This window comes from Pseudophryne corroboree, unplaced genomic scaffold (genome assembly GCF_028390025.1).
Source record: "Pseudophryne corroboree isolate aPseCor3 unplaced genomic scaffold, aPseCor3.hap2 scaffold_99, whole genome shotgun sequence".
Classification (NCBI taxonomy): Eukaryota; Metazoa; Chordata; class Amphibia; order Anura; family Myobatrachidae; genus Pseudophryne; species Pseudophryne corroboree.
In genome coordinates, this window is record NW_026970570.1 from 1,123,865 (window position 1) to 1,141,937 (window position 18,073).

Sequence of the window (18,073 nt, forward strand, 5' to 3'; positions counted from 1 at the left end):
TTGGCTTTGTGGACACTTTTCAGAGAACAAATTTGTTAGCATAAAAATAAAGCCAGAAAATGAAGAGCTGCTTAATCACTCAATTTGATTTTTTTGCCAGCATATTTCTTTTTCTCTGCAAACCACTGCTAAATTGTGCTTCCTAGCTGTTTTTATAAAATCACTGAATCAAATCTAACTCTGATTACATCAGAGAAGGCCAGGTACCCTACACCATAACAGGGGTTTTTGAAATTTTGACTTGTCTACTTAAAGATCACCAAAATCTGATAACAAGGTCAATTACATCCCTCGGTGGGATTGAACCACCAACCTTTTGGTTAATAGCTGTACACACTAACTGATTGCGCCACAGCGACACTTTGCAAAAGTACATACTGACAAAGGCTAATAAGCATTCATCTAGAACGTTTCCTAGAAAAACTTTAAATAGTCAATAATCTGGAGAGTTTTTGTAAGATGTTTCTTCCATCAACCAATGAAGAAACACATTGGTACTTTCCCATGATGAGTGAGTGCTTCAGGATCTCTTGCAATTACATGTGCAGCAGAGTACTGTAATGGAAGCATGCTGGGTCCATAGCCCAGAGGTAGGCAGATTGAAACTATCCTCTGCTATATGCATTTTTTTTTTTGTTAATTAAAGTAATCCAAAACTGGGATTGATATTTTTGCTCTTTTATTTTTACTTAAAGTACAATAACTTTTACCATTTTCATTTGTTTTAATAGTATATTGACAGTATTGTTTTCTTTCAAAAATCCACTTAATTTTCTTTACCCGATTATTAAAATGGTAATTGACAAAAACAAACTACATTGTCACCAGAAGAGCAATACAAAATGTACAAGTGATATATTAAAATCATCTTTCCAGCTTGAATTTCAATGATGCATTGGGGCAACGATTTTGTGAGAAACATCTTCACCCTTAAATAAAGATTTTCTTAATTCCTTACCTGTGTGCTAATTAGATATCACCTTGTTTTCACATTAAACAGACTTCCACATGAGAAAGCACAAAGGATGCAGTGGCGTTAATGTTTCCTGGTGTCAACCTGTATTATTTCAGTAGATATTGAAATGAGGATGCATCTTGCTGCCTTTCCAATGAAGCAAGTTTAATTTAGTAATAGGTTAAAAACCATCCCTACAAATGTGTTAATCAGAAACTTGGCTTTGTGGACACTTTTCAGAGAACAAATTTGTTAGCATAAAAATAAAGCCAGAAAATGAAAAGCTGTTTAATCACTCAATTGGATTTTTTTGCCAGCATATTTCTTTTTCTCTGCAACCCACTGCTAAATTGTGCTTCCTAGCTGTTTTTATAAAATCACTTAATCAAATCTAACTCTGATTACATCAGAGAAGGCCAGGTACCCTACACCATAAGAGGGGGTTTGAAATTTTCACTTGTCTACATAAAGATCACCAAAATCTGATAACAAGGTCAATTACGTCCCTGGGTGGGATTGAACCACCAACCTTTTGGTTAATAGCCTTACACAGTAACTGATTGCGCCACAGCAACACTTTGTAAAAGTCCATACTGACAAAGGCTAATAAGCATTCATCTAGAACGATTCCTAGAAACATTTTAAAAAGTCAATAATGTGGAGAGTTTTTGTAAGATGTTTCTTCCATCAACCAATGAAGAAACACATTGGTACTTTCCCATGATGAGTGAGTGCTTCAGGATCTCTTGCACTTACATGTGCAGCAGAGTACTGTAATGGAAGCATGCTGGGTCCATAACCCAGAGGTAGGCAGATTGAAACTATCCTTTGCTATATGCATTTTTTTTTTGTTCATTAAAGTAATCCAAAACTGGGATTGATATTTTAGCTTTTATTTTTACTTAAAGTACAATAACTTTTACCATTTTAATTTGTTTTAGTGCAAATGGCATATCAGCAGTCAGCACTAACTGGTGACATGCCATTTGTACAAGTAAGCCATGTGTGACTAATATATAAACATGCTTTATTAAATAACACCTCAAACTATCATACCCAGGATTCAAACCTATAACCTGTTGAATTCTAATCAAACACCCTACCCATGGAGCTACTTGATCCTGCATCTTTTCTAACCTCCAAAAACAGATTCAGTTGCATTTTCCAGCGTGTTTTGTTTGCGCCTTTGCAAATGTCTTACATCGACAAACTTATTTAGTACTATTTTGCAAATAGGGTTACATTGTCGCAACATTGTGTTCCCTAATTGCTTGATTTTTTAAATGCAACAATTGATAAAGACACCTGATAATTGCTCTGTGGAGTCTTATTTTGTGTTTTGTGTTTAGTCTTTAGATCTGAATTTGAATGTACTTGTGAACTAACTTAATTTCCTACTTCTAAATTCATTCCTAAATTCACTACTTACATGAATCCTGTAGTTGGGCATTTTGGGACTTCGATTGTGGGCATTGTTTTGTGTCCAGACCAGCAGCAGGTGGTGTGCATTTGCTGGAAAGGCATCGAAGACCTCCGATATGCTGCATCTCCTGATGTGTGTCTCCCTCAAGTGGCTGTCAGCAAATGCCTGCTAGACACCCCATTCCAAGCTGATTGTGACATCATGGAACATGCATCATAGAACAGGCATGCTAAAACATGGGTCTTCAACCTGCGACCCTCCAGCTGCTGTGGAACTACACATCCCAGCATGCCCTGCCTCAGTTTTAGCATACCTTAATAGCAAAACTGTGGCAGGGCATGCTGGGATGTGTAGTTTCACAGCAGCTGGAGGGCCACAGGATGAAGACCCATGTGCTAGAGCCAAGCCGCAGGTACATTGAATGCTAGCAAGCTGAATATTTAAATCCTTTTTGTTCCGCAGCATTCCAATGCGGAAGATTCCATGGAACCAGAGATCCTTCCATTGAGAAGGACATGCTGCCTGGATGACTACACTGTGCAAATTAAATCACGGAGCCAGTTGGCTTGTGGGTGGCTCTGGTGACTGGGTGGTTGGGTGGGTGGTGTGTCGGAAGTGGAGCGCATGCAAATGATTGTGTATCATCCAGCTAGTGAGAGAGAAAACTCATGCAGGAGTGTTCCTGCTTGTCAGTGGGTTATGCACCTTGCCAGACGTTAAATCTACATAGAGCAGCTGGAGGGGACAAGAGCAGGTTTGCAAAATATAGATAGAAGAGCATATATGCTGGCGCATTCTCCATGATTGTGTCAGCTTATGTTTTGGTGCACTGCACTTTCCTCCACTAAGTTTTAGCCATTTTTGTTAAGCTCAAGTGTAGTTGCTTCTCGGCCTTTTGGCTGTGATCTTGTATCGTGGTTGAAGGGTCTGCTGGAGGGAGGGATTGTTTTCTTCATTGGCGAAAGACCAAAGATATTCCAGGATGGAAGGCTTGGGAACACTATCTGTTTTTCAGTTGTGGAAGAGCACAGAGGTCGGATTGGACTACATTCTATAGTAAAGGATATCTTTCTATTTATTGACCCTCCCCTTATATGTGTCTGTGTTACAATAAAGCTTCGGTTTTGTGAATCCCTCACCCTCTTACACTCCACACCCATAGCCTTATTAACTGTTGTATTATTGTATACTTTAAATGTATAGTGCAGTTCATGATTTATAGTGTAGACTGGCCTGTGCTGTAGTTCTTGAACTGTACTATACCGTCAGCATTTGTATTGTGTTTTGGCTGTGCTGCAACACTGTATTTATGTGTGCAATGTTTATGTATGTTTTTTTTTTATGTCAATAAAGACTGCTTTTTCAAGCCAATATCTGAAAACAATCAATGTTTATCTTTGATGGCAATAAAAGTGGTATGATATTTGATGCTTTTGAAATCCAATATCTGATATGTCCCCTATCTGGGAACCATATATTAAATGGCTTTTCAGAAAAGGGAGATGGGAGAAGAGCTTTCATTACTTGTAGGACCGATGCACATAAAGAAGCAAAAAAACATACATAAACATTACACACATAAGTACCGCGTTGCGGCACAGCCAAAACACAATAGAAATGCTGATGGTATAGTACAGTTCAAGAACTACAGCACAGGCCAGCCTACACTATAAATCATGAACTGCACTATACATTTAAACTGTACAATAATACAACAGTTAATAAGGCTATGGGTGTGGAGTGTAAGAGGGTGAGGGAATCACAAGCCCGAAGCTTTATTGAAAGACTGACACATATAAGGGGAGGTTTAATAAATAGAAAGACATCCTTTACTATAGAATGTAGTCCAATCCGACCTCTGTGCTCTTCCACAACTGAAAAACAGATAGTGTTCCCAAGCCTTCCATCCTGGAATATCTTTGGTCTTTCGCCAATGAAGAAAGCAATCCCTCCCTCCAGCAGACCCTTCAACCGCAATACAAGATCACAGCCAAAAGGCCGAGAAGCAACTACACTTGAGCTTAACAAAAATGGCTAAAACTTAGTGGAGGAAAGTGCAGTGCACCAAAACATAAGCTGACACAATCATGGAGAATGCGCCAGCATATATGCTCTTCTGTGTATATTTTCCAAACCTGCTCTTGTCCCCTCCAGTTGCTCCATGTAGATTTGACGTCTGGCAAGGTGCATAACTCACTGACAAGCAGGCACACTCCTGCATGAGTTTTCTCTCTCACTAGCTGGATGATACACATTCATTTGCATGTGCTCCACCTCCGACACACCGCCCACCCAACCACCCAGTCACCAGAGCCACCCACAAGCCAACTGGCTCCGTGATTTAATTTGCACAGTGCAGTCATCCAGGCAGCATGTCCTTCTCAATGGAATAATCTCTGGTTCCATGGAATCTTCCGCATTGGAATGCTGCGGAACAAAAAGGATTTAAACATTCAGCTTGCTAGCATTCAATGTACCTGCGGTTTGGTTCTAGCACATGGGTCTTCATCCTGTGGCCCTCCAGCTGCTGTGAAACTACACATCCCAGCATGCCCTGCCACAGTTTTGCTTTTAAGGTATGCTAAAACTGAGGCAGGGCATGCTGGGATATGTAGTTCCACAGCAGCTGGAGGGTCGCAGGTTGAAGACCCATGTTCTAGCATGCCTGTTCTATGATGCATGTTCCGTGATGTCACAATCAGCTTGGAATGGGGTGTCTAGCATGCATTTGCTGACAGCCACTTGAGGCAGACACACATCAGGAGATGCAGCATATCGGAGGTCTTCGATGCCTTTCCAGCAAATGCACACCACCAGCTGCTGGTCTGGACACAAAACAATGCCCACAATTGAAGGCTCAAAATGCCCAACTACAGGATTAATGTAAGTAGTGAATTTAGGAATGAGTTTAGAAGTAGGAAATTAAGTTAGTTCACAAGTACATTCAAATTCAGATCTAAAGACTAGGTAGGCCTCACGTCCTGGCAGCACCCAGCATTTAAAAATGCCTTGATTATAGGTAGGGAATTAAATGTAGATAAGAAGTAGACACAAAAGAAGACTCCACAGAGCAATTATCAGGTGTCTTTATCAATTTTTGCATTTAAAAAATCAAGCAATTAGGGAACACAATGTTGCGACAATGTAACCCTATTTGCAAAATAGTACTAAATAAGTTTGTCGATGTAAGACATTTGCAAAGGCGCAAACAAAACACGCTGGAAAATGCAACTGAATCTGTTTTTGGAGGTTAGAATAGATGCAGGATCAAGTAGCTCAATGGGTAGGGTGTTTGATTAGAATTTAACAGGTTATAGGTTTGAATCCTGGGTATGATAGTTTGAGGTGTTATTTAATAAAGTATGTTTATATATTAGTCACACATGGCTTACTTGTACAAATGGCATGTCACCAGTTAGTGCTGACTGCTGATATGCCATTTACACAAACATGCCATGTGTGACTGTATATGCATTTAAGGAGGGCACCCCTGCAATACCACAAACCATTGAGTGTCAAGTATACTAGATTTATCTTCATATCTCATGTGCTTTCTCTGAGACCAATCTTGTTATGCCCCTTCCCCACAAGGCATGCGCCTTTTGTCCATATTGCAAAAATGGGGGGGAGGGCATATAATTCTCTGTCACAGGGCACCAAAAAGTCTAGTTATGGCTCTGGTATGCATTATGTAATCTGGCAGACCATCTCTCCAACACTGGCTGGTTGGAATAGAAATCCGGTTATCTATGTGAGCAAATGACCATCAACGATTTACTCTCAAACACTAAAAAATGGACAAAAATGGTCCCCTAAACAAATTGGTTAAATTTTGGGTTTAACCAATTTGTGTAATGACCATGTTTGACCACTTTTCTAGTGTTTGGGAGCAAATGGTTAATTGACATTTGCTCCTATACATTACCAGATTTTCATTCCATCCATCCAGACTGGATAGATAGCCTGACAGATAATTGTGTAGTGTACGCCCAGGATAACTGTTAGTCATGCTTTATTTTATGGCGGCACATAAATGGGTGGACAGATCCAGGGCAAGCACTGCCCACTCATGCATAGTTGTCAACTGATGTGAAGTTCCAGGGGGCAATCTCAGTTATAAAGAGAAGTATCTGGAAATTGTCCCTAGTTAAAAAAAAAAAAAAAAATTTTATCAACTCCATTTATTTAGTATGATATCCCAGGTGATAGGATGCCGGCAGTCAGAACAACATACTTTATTAAATAACACATCTCAAACTACCATACCCAGGATTCAAACCTATAACCTGTTGAATTCTAATCAAACACCCTACCTATTGAGCTATTTGATCCTGCATAAAAATTGTGAACATTATATGAAGCTATTGGTACTTTGCAAAAAAAAAGAATCAGCATTACAACGCAGCAGATCCATGCAGTTTGCAGCCACACACTACATGTATCTGCTCAGCCACAATGCTGATTATTTCTTCACAAAGTACAAGGTGAGCTCCAAACAGAATTCTCTAGCTTAGAATTATACCTTTCTTTGCCAAACCTAGAAGTCGGGCCCCCCACCCTGGGATCCCCCAGAGGGAGGCCTGCACCGTCATGCGGCAGGCTTGTCCGTTTTGGAAGCAGGCTGATGGGCAGCCCAGGATTGCTTCAGTCTGGGCTTGGCAGGTCTGGAAACATGAGCTTGCTTTGGGTATGCCTGACCTTGGGTACGCTTTACCTGGAGGATGAAAGGGCCAAGAAAAGTACTTTTAGCCTTCTGCGTGGTAGGAGTCATACTAGGTAGGCAAGCTGTTTTAGCAGTAGCCAGATCAGCTACAATCTTATTGAGGTCTTCTCCAAAAGGAGATTCAACTGAGGCAGCACAAGGGAACTCTCATCTGGGGACAACAACTGCAGGGAGAACACATATTTTCAGATGAACATGGTAGGGCAGAAGGCTGCCTAATACTGAAGCACCCCCAAACAACAAATCAAATGCAACTTACTTGACAGAGATGTGCCTGAGCAACGGCCCTCCCCAGCCCTATCCCAAATCATACTTATTTTGCATAGGAGATACCATGGTCATGAAGATTGTTCTCCCAGGGTTAGGTTCATTCATTGCATTCTGGGTATGCTGACCCCTGTGATTTCCCCAAATGTGGGAAACTCGACTGCATTATTTGTGGTAGTGGGGGACTGTGTTTGTGCTTTCCTCTGGTCAGCTCTGGTAAAAGTCAGATTTCTTTGTCTCAGATCTTCCTCTAGCCTTGTTCTTCTTTCGAGAGTTCCCTTGTGCTGCCTCAGTTGGATCTCCTTCACTTGACAGGGGGGTGCCCGAGCAGCGACCCTCCCCAGCTCTAGCCCAACTCCTACTTACCTGCCAGGTGAGATACTATGATCATGAAGTTGCTTCTCCCAGGGCAAGGCTCACCCATTGCACTCTGGGTGTGCTGCCCCTGCGATTTCCCCAAATGTGGGAAACTTGACTGCATAATTTGAGTTTTCCCTGGTCGGCTCTCATGTAATTCAGATCTCTTTGTCTCAGGTCTCTCTCCAGCCTAGTTTGCTGTCTGGTTCCACTTCTTTTTTCTTGAGCCCCTCCCTTCTATACCCTTGTGCACTATCCTGACTTCTCCTCCCGTCTGCTTACTATGTGCCTCCCAATGCACAATGCAAACTACAGGTAGTGCTGCAGGGCCCACACCCTTTTACTTGCTTTACAGAGCAGCTCTGGAGCTGTTACAGTGCCCAGCTGCTGCAAGAAATCAGCTTGAATGCTTCAGGGGCTGGGGAATGGCCAACATGAGCCCCACACCGAAGGAGGGTGGGGGTGCTTAATGCGAACTAGGGGTCATCCAAGCACCACAAAAGGCCTCCATGCCCTGCACGCTCCTTTTCTCTTTTCATATGCAGACGAGGGTTGAAGCCAACTTTGACCCACTGCTTGGATGACATCACCATATTCAAATCCATCTGCTGCAGGCCATCCCCCAGGAATGCTTGCACTAGTTGTTGCATTTGGTTTGTTGTTTGGGGGTGCTTCAGTATTAGGCAGCCTTCTGCCACCCCATGTTCATCTGAAAATATGTGTTCTCCCTGCAGTTGTTGTCCCCAGATGAGAGTTCCCTTGTGCTGCCTCAGTTGAATCTCCTTTACTTGACAGAGATGTGCCTGAGCAACGGCCCTCCCCAGCCCTATCCCAAATCATACTTATTTTGCATAGGAGATACTATTGTCATGAAGATTGTTCTCCCAGATTTAATTAAGTGATTTTATAAAAAACAGCTAGGAAGCACAATTTAGCAGTGGGTTGCAGAGAAAAAAATAACATTTTAAACCTACCGGTAAATTTTTTCTCTCGTAGTCCGTAGAGGATGATGGGGACTCCGTAAGGACCATGGGGGATAGACGGGCTCCGCAGCAGACATGGGCACTTTAAGAAAGACTTTAGATCTGGGTGTGCACTGGCTCCTCCCTCTATGCCCCTCCTCCATACCTCAGTTAGAGAAACTGTGCCCAGAGGAGACGGACAGTACGAGGAAAGGATTTTTGTTAATCCAAGGTCAAGATTCATACCAGCCACACCAATCACACCGTATAACTTGTGATATACTACCCAGTTAACAGTATGAAAACAACATAGCATCAGTCCAAGACCGATGAAAACTAACATATAACCCTTATGTAAGCAATAACTATATACAAGTCTTGCAGAAGTAGTCCGCACTTGGGACGGGCACCCAGCATCCTCTACGGACTACGAGAAAAAGATTTACCGGTAGGTTTAAAATCTTATTTTCTCTTACGTCCTAAAAGATGCTGGGGACTCCGTAAGGACCATGGGGATTATACCAAAGCTCCCAAACGGGCTCCTGCGGATGACTCTGCAGCACCGATTGAGCAAACAGGAGGTCCTCCTCAGCCAGGGTATCAAACTTATAGAACTTTGCAAAGGTGTTTGAACCCGACCAAGTAGCAGCTCGGCACAGCTGTAGTGCCGAGACCCCCGGGCAGCTGCCCAAGAAGAGCCCACCTTCCTAGTGGAATGGGCCTTGACTGAATTAGGCAACGGCAATCCCGCCATAGAATGCGCCTGCTGAATCGTGTTACAGATCCAGAGAGCAATAGTCTGATTTGAAGCAGGGGTGCCAATCTTGTTGGCTGCATACAGGACAAACAGTGCTTCTGTTTTTCTGACTCTAGCCGTTCTGGCCACGTAAATTTTCAAAGCCCTGACCACATCAAGGGACTCGGAATCCTCCAAGTCACGCGTAGCCACAGGCACCACAATAGGTTGGTTCATATGAAAGGATGAGTCCACTTTTAGCAGGAATTGAGGACGGGTCTGCAATTCCGCTCTATCCATATGGAAAACCAGATAGGGGATTTTATGTGATAAAGCTGCTAATTCCGACACTCGCCTAGCGGAAGCCAAGGCTAATAACATGACCACCTTCCAAGTGAGATATTTAAACTCCACCATTTTAAGTGGTTCAAACCATAACCTTAACACCACGTTAAGGTCCCAAGGGACCACCGGAGGTACAAAAGGAGGCTGAATATGCAGTACTCCCTTCACAAAAGTTTGTACTTACTTCAGGAAGAGAGGCCAATTCCTTTTGAAAGAAAATGGATAAGGCCAAAATCTGAACCTTAATAGAGCCTAATTTTAGGCCCAAATTCACTCCAGTTTGTAGGAAGTGAAGGAAGTGGCCCAGGTGGAATTCTTACGTATGAGCATTCCTGGCCTCACACAAAGAAACATATTTTCGCCATATACAGTGATAATGTTTAGATGTCACGTCCTTCCTAGCCTTTATTAGCGTAGGAATGACCTCATCTGGAATACCCTTTTCCGCTAGGATCCGGCGTTCAACCGCCATGCCGTCAAACGCAGCCGCGGTAAGTCTTGGAACAGACAGGGCCCCTGTTGCAACAGGTCCTGTCTTAGAGGAAGTGGCCACGGATCTTCTGTGAGCATTTCCTGCAGATCTGGATACCAGGTCCTTCGCGGCCAATCTGGAACAATGAGAATTGTTCTTACTCCTCTTTTTCTTACTATTATCAACACCTTGGGTATGAGAGGTAGAGGAGGAAATACATAGACCGACCGGAACACCCACGGTGTCACTAGGGCGTCTACAGCTACTGCCCGAGGGTCTCTTGACCTGTTGCAATACCTCTGTAGCTTTTTGTTGAGGCGGGACGCCATCATGTCTATCTGGAACAGTCCCCACCGACTTGCAATCTGTGCGAAGACTTCCTGATGGAGTCCCCACTCTCCTGGATGTAGGTCGTGTCTGCTGAGGAAGTCTGCATCCCAGTTGTCCACTCCCGGAATGAACACTGCTGACAGTGCGCTTTGATAAAGCTAAATATTTATCTTATTTAAAACCCTTTGTGAGGTCTAAGAACACTGTACGCTATTTGCGTATGGAGTACCGTAAGGGTACGCTCGTTGCGTAACAATCGCTTAGCCGTGGTCGAGACGCTCAAGCGTCACGTTCGCTCACGGCCAAGAGATCACAGGCAGGCACGCTATTGGCTGCTGACTAACGTAATGGTTCGCTATAGCGTAACGGACGCTGTATCGGGAGCGGGCTGCTCGAGCGATACAGACGCTCACGAGAATACGCTGTTGGTATCGGGCACACTTATAGGTGAGCGACTACCGTAATGCTACGCTATCAGCGTAGCGGACGCTCGAGACCACGAGGAGATCACGAGCGGCGCCGACGCTCACAATGTTAAACCTTTATGTCTAAACCACAAACAATGTAATTTGCTGTAAAACCTTAGTGTAGAGATAGGGTGTAAATGCAACACTGTATAACCTTATTAACTCAAAAGCTGTTCGAGCGTCACCGACGCTCTGAGAATACTTAACACTATAAGAAATACACAAATACCGTGCTTAGGGTCCAACGCCTAATATATATATTATGAATGTTATACTTGCAAAAGAATTAATACAATACAAGTCATACACTACAATATAACATAGACTAACTAACCAGGTAACTACACAGTAAATACAATACAAGTACGTTTAAGAGAAAATGAGAGAAAGAGAAGAGAGAGAGAGAAAGATATGGCCCATAATAACAAGAAAAGACAATATGATTACGGAGAAAACTTACGCACAAAGGAAACGATCGCATGCGCCTCTGGACATCCAGCTCCCGATTTTCAGCAATGATAACCGATGAAGAGTGAGTGCTGGATGTGATCGGCCTGTCTATTTATGCCCCACACACAATACAATTCAATGGTCCCTACAATCTCATTGTTCATTGGACACAGGAATTCGTCTTCGCATTATAACAAAAGGTCATAGGTTGATTCATACAGGTGGGCTGTGACTATTTCCAACAGCTCAGGTGGGAGGGAAACTGGGTTTCCCGCCGCATGGATAAGTAAGTGCAAATACAGTAAATGTTCATAAACTTCTTATGTCCATAACTATTCGCACGAGCGATTGATCCGCTTCAAACCAACACCGGAATATTGCTAATTAAATACTCTTCCGATGGATACTAAACACCACTGTATTACTCCTGTCTGACCCTTCGTATCAAACAATGAGGGATCTCTCTGTCCAGGAACATACTACATTAACTAAACTTTCAGAATCTATCAAAGGGACCATAATCTACAAAATGCATTATATGGTGAAAATATGTAACGAAAGAGTCGCCCGCTAGACGCACACAATCTCTACCGTAAATGTGCATACCGTGCGCCTGCGGGTGCCCGCAACAGCGAGTATGCGCACGCACGGTAGAGCGCACGCATGCGCAGCAGGGACACATATGAGGTGCAAATATGGCAGTGTGCATCGTGATATTTTTCTGACTTTGACAGTCCACCCTTTGGCAGTCAACAATAACTGCCACTTCCTAAAACATTTCAAAAAGAGAAAAATATATGTCAGGGGTTAATACATTTACATGGTTGGGTAGGGGAGGAGAGGAGAAGGTAGGAAAAGGGTATGACCTAGTGAGATAGCAGAAGCATGTGTGTATGAATCCATGTTTGGGGGGTCATGTATCATCGTGCCGTACGTGTTTTAAATCAAGCTTTGAGGTATTGCGAAGTATACATTTGAATTCCTTCTTATCCCGTGGTACGGGTCTGTGGATGGGCTGTCAAACTTTACCGAGCTTTTTTCGGATTTTGGTTGTAACAAAAATGGGGAGCACATTTTAGTTGATGATACATGAATGGGGGAATATGTGATTGCTGATATCTGTGCCTGTATTCCCTATACTATGTGTGTAATTACCTGAAGGTTGTAGAGATGAAGAAAATACATAGTTACGGTAAATGCAGTGGTATTCTATGTCAGGTTAATGAACATTCGTCGATTGAGGTCTTGTTTGGTGTCTGTTGAATGCAGTCTTCTTTGTGCTTTTGCCCATAAGGTGCGAGCAAAAAGCTTTGTCAATGTCCATAGATTTACAAAAGTGTTGGGCTAGAGTAATTTTAAAATTTCTAGGGAAACTGGGGATCTATGGCATAGTTCATCAAAAATCTGTGTATAAGGTTGTCAAAACTTCTTCTTTAATCCATCTGTTGTCTGTATATCGGCTCATCAAATTCCTCGTCCAAGTGGGTCTTTTTACCTCAGAGGAAAACGGAAAAACAGGTGAAAGAAACGGACCGTAGAAATCGCATTACAATTTCCTCACTCCTTAAACTCATCACCCTGGTACTTCGTTTGCACTTCGTTAAAGCCTGACCGCATCTAAATATCAAGCCAATCGTTATGATAACACCTAAGATACATAGGAGAAACTTCCCTACATCCATTATAACTCCTTGAGCCCATTCTCCTAAACCGGAGAACCAATTTCGCGGGTTCAACCATGACACCCAACTAGTCAGCTCATTACTCACAGCAGCAAGGGTGAGATTGTGTCTCCTGCGAAATTCCCACTTCAATTGGAGAATATCGTCCATCTTTTGGTCTATGACCTCGACCGGGTCCTCGGTACTATTCGTTATATATGTGCAGCATTTCACGCCGTACTGCGTTGCCAGTGTGACACAATATCCACCTGTTACTGCTGTGAGATAATTGAGAATCATTCTATGCTGAACTAGTTCTGTTTTATAAGCTTGAAGTTCTCTTCCAGTATACCTAAACGTGTCATCATACATTTCTGTGATATTGTCTAACAAATTTGCGAGCGCAGATATGTATTTATAATTCAACACTCCTCTGGCGGTGCGAGTGAGGTCTAACGCAAGTAGAAACTGAATCCCGGTGGATTCATGGATCATGTCAGAGGCCGGGTGCTCTGTTCTTTCTATCAGGTGCCGTTTAACTACGTGCTCGTAATGGGTGTGAGTATAAGGAGTTTGGGCAACACGGTGTATGTCTTTCATTTTGGCATGTGATACAGTCATTACCTCAGGCAATACTTTTCCAATATAACACAATCCTTCAGAGTTTGGGGCAAGCCACTTATACGCCTTCCTCCCGCATATGAAATATGCATCATCGGGGAGAACATATGGGACGGAGTAGGACATAACCATATTACACATTTTCCATGTGAAATCTCCTAACCCTAATTCTCCCATCTGTCTAGTACACGTATCAGCTTGTACGATATGTGCACAGTATCCTGGTGATACCTCTCCAACTCTCGTAATTCTACTTCCTAGGGTATACCTATACCGGAAAGATTTTCCTCTACTGGCTATGTGGCGTATAAGCTCTGTATCTGTCGGCATTCTATCTGCTCTATATGAAAAGGTCATGGTTTGGTTACTCCATGACACTTCCCAATTTCCCGGCTTTCGGGGATTGGAAATGTTAAAACATATGAGGGATCTATCCACATGATATTGGTGGAGCTTCAAACTAGGAGGACTGGAGATATTAAACCTCCTGTCCACCGGTCTCCCACCACTTAGCTCAAGTACCTCCCCTATCGTTAAAGGAAATGGTACTAGTCCTGATTTGCTATGACCTTGAGGTACTTGAGAGCATACCCAACAATCTGTTTGATTTAACACGCTACCCACTAAGGAGTGATAGTCACTCAAGGGATGCCGGTCCATGTGGATATTAAAACTGGATTGGCATTTCTTAATGCACCCATCCTCGACTACGTTGTCACAGAGCCTACAGATACAGTTTTCTTCAGCTAACAATCCTTCACAATTCCTTCTATTGTCAATGCTATCGGATCGTTTTCTGATACTCGCCTTTGCTTGTTGATTATGTTGTTCTCGGAAAACTACGCCTCCATCTCTGTCATCAGAACCCATTCCAGAACCTCTCTCGACCTCCATGGTACTCTCGCCGGAACAGACTGCTCTGGTCAACATCATGGTCAACAGGAAAATCCGGATCACAGTCTCTTGGGGCAAGTCCATCTTATAGGAGGAAACGAAGAAGAATGAGAAGGGGGGGAAAATAATTTGAGGGAGAGGGGATGGGAAGTTGGAGAAAAACAATAAAAGGGAACAGGGAATCGACAACTGCTTTTGATCTTGTGATTTTCAATGCTCAGGTGCCGCCTCAGTCCTCCTGGAACAGACACTCCAGTGATACAACGTCCTCTACCGTCTGTTCCTTATCACGGGACCTCTCTGGATCAGCAACCTTCTTACAATGGGACGAATGAACCCAAGTCTCTCTCTCGGCAACTTTCAATGCTGTAGTGCTAGTCAATAAGACTTGGTATGGTCCTTCCCATCTGTCAATAAGGCAACCTGAGCGTAGAAAATTTCGTATCATTACATACTCCCCAGGTTCAATGTCATGACAATTACTATCTGGTAAATCAGGAATCACCAACTTCAAATTATTATTTTGATTCCTTAGCTGTTTACTCATATTAACCAGGTACTTTACAGTCACTTCATTGTTACACTTCAAATCATCCTGAGGGTTAATCATAACATGCGGTTGTCGACCAAACAAGATTTCAAAAGGGGACAGATTAAGAGGGGACCTGGGAGTGGTTCTGATGCTGTACAGTACAATGGGTAAAGCTTCTGGCCATGTCAATCCTGTTTCTGCCATAACTTTGCTCAAATTATTTTTAATAGTGCTATTCACTCTTTCCACCTTCGCACTCGCCTGTGGACGGTATGGAGTGTGCAGCTTGCTATCAATTCCCATCAACTTACACATTCCTTGAAAGACATCACCTGTAAAATGGGTACCCCTATCACTTTCGATAATTCTAGGGATACCATATCTACATACAAATTCCTGCACAATTTTCTTAGCAGTAAACATAGCGGTATTTGTGGCCGCCGGGAATGCTTCAACCCAATTTGAGAACACATCTATACAAACAAGTACATATTTCAAATTTCGACAAGGGGGTAATTGAATGAAGTCAATCTGTATTGCCTGGAAAGGACCGCCTGCAGGTGGGATATGAGATGGTTCTGTTGGTATTGCCTTTCCGATATTCTTTCTCAAACAGGTAAGGCATGACATTGCTCTCTTACTTGCATGAGATGAAAATCCTGGGGCGCACCAATATGCTCTTACCAACTTGCACATTCCTTCCTTGCCCAGATGAGTCAGCCCGTGAGCTGCCTCAGCTAAACATGGAAGATATGCTCTGGGGGCCACCGGTTTACCTTGTCCATCCGTCCAGAGTCCTGAGGACTCCTGGCCATATCCCTTCGCCTTCCAGACTGCCTTTTCCTGTGTGGAACACAAATTTTGCATTTCACACAACTTCTGTGTGTTGATGGTATTAAATACCATCAGTTGTGTGGTGTCTGTCTGTCTGGGGGTACCAGCTGCTAACTTAGCTGCTTCGTCTGCTCGGCTGTTACCAAGTGATACTGGGTCCTGGCTATATGTGTGTGCTTTACACTTGATAACAGCCACTCTGTCGGGTTCCTGTATCGCTGTTAGAAGCCTTTTGATGTGAGCTGCATGCGCTACCGGTGTACCAGCTGCCGTCATGAAATTTCTGAGGCGCCATAGGGCTCCGAAATCATGGACTACCCCGAATGCGTATCTAGAGTCGGTGTAGATATTGGCTGATTTGCCCTTAGCCAATTCACATGCTCTGGTTAGGGCGACCAGTTCAGCAACCTGGGCTGAGTGAGGTGGGCCTAGCGGTTCCGCTTCTATGGTGCCTTGGTCATCTACGACTGCGTATCCAGTACACAAGTCTCCCGAGTCTGACTGTCTGTGACAACTACCGTCCGTGTAGAAAGTTAGATCTACATTTTCCAGCGGGTTGTCACTGATGTCAGGCCTTGCGGTAAAATTTTGGGTCAAATATTCCATACAATCATGTGTGTCCTCCTGTGTGTTAAATTCTCCTTCCCCACCACTCTCATCCTCCACCCTTTGTGCCTGTCCAGGCACACCTGGGAGATATGTTGCAGGATTTAATGCACTGCATCTCCTTATGGTGATGTTTACGGGGGCCATTAGTGCCAATTCCCATCTTGTAAACCGCGCTGATGAGACGTGCCTGGTTTGGGCAGAATTTAGCAAGGCTGACACTGCATGTGGTGTATGAATTGTGAGGTTGTGACCTAGCACTACATCTTCGCTTTTCGTTACTAGCAATGCTATCGCAGCGACGCTTCGCAAGCATGTGGGGAGGGATCGCGCTACCGTGTCTAGCTGAGCGCTGTAGTATGCTACTGGCCTGCTGGCATCACCGTGCTTTTGGGTTAAGACGCCTGCCGCGCAACCAGCACTTTCTGTTCCGTACAGCTCAAAGGGTTTCCCATAGTCTGGCATACCTAATGCTGGTGCCTGCGTTAGGCACTGTTTAAGTCTCTCAAATGCCATCTCGGACTCGTCTGTATGCGAAATCCGATCAGGTTTGTTTGAGGAGACCATCTCCTGCAGAGGTAACGCTAGAATGGAAAACCCTGGGATCCAGTTACGGCAATACCCACACATTCCTAAAAATGTTCTGATCTGTTGCTGGGTTTTTGGCAGAGTCATGTCTCTAATTGCTTGAATTCTATCAGTGGTCAGGTGTCTCAGTCCTTGTGTTAGACAGTGTCCCAAATATTTTACCTTAGTTTGGCATAATTGCAACTTGTCTTTGGAAACCTTGTGTCCTGTGTCTGAAAGATGAAACAGGAGCTGTTTCGTATCCTTCAGGGATGCTTCCAATGAATCAGAACACAGTAGTAGATCATCCACGTACTGTATTAATACTGATCCACTCTCTGGTTGGAAAGACTGTAAACAATCATGCAAAGCCTGGGAAAATATACTTGGACTGTCTATGAAACCTTGTGGTAATCGAGTCCATGTGTATTGGACTCCTCTGTATGTGAATGCAAACAAATATTGGCTGTCAGGGTGCAGAGGTACCGAAAAGAAAGCGGAGCAGAGGTCAATAACAGTGAAAAATTTCGCAGTGGGAGGGATTTGCATAAGGATGACAGCTGGATTTGGCACTACGGGGAACTGACTCTCAACTATTTTGTTGATCCCCCTTAGATCCTGCACTAGCCGGTAACCCCTCCCCCCACTCTTTTTCACAGGGAAGATGGGACTATTGGCAGTGCTGGACGTTCTTACCAGAATACCCTGTTGTAGCAAGCGCTCTATTACGGGATACACTCCTAACTCCACCTCTGGCTTCAGAGGGTACTGTGGGATTTTTGGAGCTATCCTACCATCTTTTACTTGTACAACTACTGGAGCTACGTTTGCCATTAATCCAGTGTCCTGTCCATCTTTAGTCCAAAGTGAC

At 43.5% G+C, this 18,073-nt stretch overlaps 2 non-coding genes across 2 annotated transcripts; both read left to right on the top strand.

The window, feature by feature from the left end:
• The first annotated feature begins 7,410 nt into the window (after positions 1–7,410).
• On the top strand, positions 7,411–7,574 carry LOC135049193 (U1 spliceosomal RNA). Its single transcript, XR_010240960.1, has one exon. It is a non-coding gene; the product is annotated as a U1 spliceosomal RNA (small nuclear RNA).
• A 152-nt stretch (positions 7,575–7,726) lies between these two features.
• Positions 7,727–7,889, top strand: LOC135049540 (U1 spliceosomal RNA). The gene has a single exon (XR_010241286.1). It is a non-coding gene; the product is annotated as a U1 spliceosomal RNA (small nuclear RNA).
• Positions 7,890–18,073: the final 10,184 nt, after the last annotated feature.